This window comes from Arachis hypogaea, chromosome 13 (assembly GCF_003086295.3).
Source record: "Arachis hypogaea cultivar Tifrunner chromosome 13, arahy.Tifrunner.gnm2.J5K5, whole genome shotgun sequence".
NCBI classification, from domain to species: Eukaryota; Viridiplantae; Streptophyta; class Magnoliopsida; order Fabales; family Fabaceae; genus Arachis; species Arachis hypogaea.
Window position 1 is genome coordinate 94072585 of NC_092048.1, and position 2743 is coordinate 94075327.

Genomic DNA, 2743 nt, shown 5'->3' on the forward strand with positions numbered 1-2743 from the left:
CCCAGGAAACTGTGGAAGTAGCATCCAAAAGCCAACCATACATGCCAACAACTTTGAACTAAAGCCACAGCTCATCACCCTTGTTTAGAACAACTGTTCATTCGGAGGAAGTGTTCAAGAAGATCCGAATCAACATCTAACCACCTTCCTGAGGATATGTGATACTGTGAAGTCTAATGGTGTTCATCCTGACACCTACAGACTGCTTCTATTCCCCTTCTCCCTCAAAGACAAGGCATCTAAATGGCTGAAATCCTTCCCGAAGGAAAGTTTAACAACCTGGGAAGATGTGGTGAACAAATTCTTGGCGAGATTCTATCCTCCTCAAAGAATTAATAGGTTGAGAGCTGAGGTTCAAACTTTCAGGCAACAAGATGGTGAGACTCTATATGAAGCATGGGAGAGGTTTAAGGATCTAACAAGAAGGTGCCCACCAGATATGTTCAATGAATGGGTACAGCTACACATTTTTTATGAAGGCCTTTCTTATGAATCAAAGAAGGCAGTAGACCACTCATCCGGGGGATCTCTGAACAAGAAGAAGACCATTGAAGAAGCCATAGATATCATTGAGACTGTAGCTGAGAATGACTACTTCTATGCTTCTGAAAGAGGCAACACTAGAGGAGTGATGGAGCTAAACAATGTGGATGTACTGCTGGCCCAAAACAAGCTGATTACCAAGCAGCTGGCTGACCTTACCAAGAAGATGGAGAGAAATCAAGTAGCAGCAATCACCAACTCATCAGCAACTCAAGAAGGAGTAAATGCAGAGGCAGAGGGTGATCAGGAACAAGCCAACTACATTGGAAACTCACCCAGGTAGAACCATGACCCATACTCCAAAACGTATAATCCTGGTTGGAGGAACCACCCAAACTTTGGGTGGGGAAACCAACAAGACCAAGGCCAAGATCAGAGACGTCACAACCCCAACAACCATGCGCCTCACCAACATTCCACACAGAGATCATATTAGCACCCACTTAACAACACACCTCAACATCCATACCAAAGCCAAAATGGCCCTTCTCATCCCTCCAATCTTAACTCACCATCATCGGAAGAAAGACTATCAAGGATTGAAACTCTACTTGAAGGCATATGTAAGGAAATCCAAGATAACAAGGTGTTCAAAGAGGAGGTGTGAGCTAATCTCAAAAACCAGGGAGACACCATTCAGAGGCTAGAATTTCAAGTGGGATACCTCTCTGAGAAGATTCCCAAACCTACTGATAACTTCCCAAGTGACACAGAGAAAAACCCGAGAGGTGAAGCAAAGAAAGTAAGATAGGAAGACTGCAAGATGGTCACTACAAGTGATCAAGGGACTGAGGAAGAGCCGAACAAACCATTAGAACAACCTGGAAACACATCAGCAGAAAAACAGGAAGAGGATCACCAAGAAACCAAAATTACACAGAAGGAGCTGCTGAGGCTCTATGCACCTTTTCCCCAAATACTCAAGGGTGGTGTAGAAAACAGAATATACTCAAAGTTCCTTGACATGTTTGCATCTCTCCATGTGAACATACCATTCATCAAGGCTCTCCAACAAATGCCCTCATACATTAAGTATATGAAAGAGTTGCTGACCAAGAAAAGCTCACTCAAGGGGGGCAAACAATAGTGATGAATAAGGAGTGCAGTGCTCTCATCCAACCAGAGTTGCCTACAAAAAGGAAAGATCTGGGGAGTTTTCACATCCCCTGTGCCATAGGAGAAACAATGTTTTGACAAAGGACTCTGTGACCTGGGAGCAAGCATCAACTTAATGCCTTTATCCCTTATGAAGAAGCTGCAGATTAATGAGCTAACGCCCACAGACGTAGTCATCAGGCTAGCTGACAAAACTCAAAAACAAGCAGTAGGAGTGGTTGAAAACGTGTTGGTGAAGGTTGGGAACTACTTCCTTCCCACAGACTTTGTCATATTGGAAATGGAAGAGAGTCACCTCCACCCAATCATCTTGGGAAGACCATTCCTAGCTACAGCCAGAGCGCTCATAGATGTGGAGCGAGGAGAGCTAATACTAAGGATACATGACGAACAATTCGCATTCAATGTCTTTAAACCCTCACAAGAAGCAGATCAGGAAAGCAAGGAACCAAGGGGAGAGCACGACAAAGCACTGGTGGAAGAAACAAGCATTGAAGCACAAGCTGTACACCTGGGAACCCCTTTGGTTGATGAACAAGATAATCGGCAGTTGTCACAGCCCAAGGAAAATCAGGAGGGACCTAAACCACCTGAGTCATATGAGACCAGCAACAAAATTTCCTTGAAAGAAGAGGTCACAAAGAGCAGGGCAATATCAAAAGGAACAAAGAAGAAGGCACCAAGGGGGTGAAAGAACAAGAGGATCCCTACAGAGGATTTCTCTCCAGGGGATAAAGTGATCTCAGCTTACTTCCTAGATATCCCACCTTATCTCCCCACCATCCCATCTCAGCTACCTAAAGTTTTCACCATCAACAAAGTTCTCTCCCTAGAACATGTAGAGATCCTTGATGAAGCCAATGGATATAGGTTTACTGCAAGAGGGGAAGATCTGAATCATTACCAACCACCCTGTCAAAGGGCAAAACGTCAAGCTAGTGGTGCTAAAGAAGCGCTGATGAGCGGATAATTTATACACTTTCTGGCATTGTTTCTACATAGTTTTTAGTATGATTTAGTTAGTTTTTAGTATATTTTTATTAGTTTTTAATTAAAATTCACATTTCTGGACTTTACTATGAGT

General features: G+C 43.5%; 1 non-coding gene across 1 annotated transcript; it reads right to left on the bottom strand.

The window, feature by feature from the left end:
- Nucleotides 1-337: 337 nt before the first annotated feature.
- On the bottom strand, nt 338-444 carry LOC112740039 (small nucleolar RNA R71). Its single transcript, XR_003170975.1, has one exon. It is a non-coding gene; the product is annotated as a small nucleolar RNA R71 (small nucleolar RNA).
- Nucleotides 445-2743: the final 2299 nt, after the last annotated feature.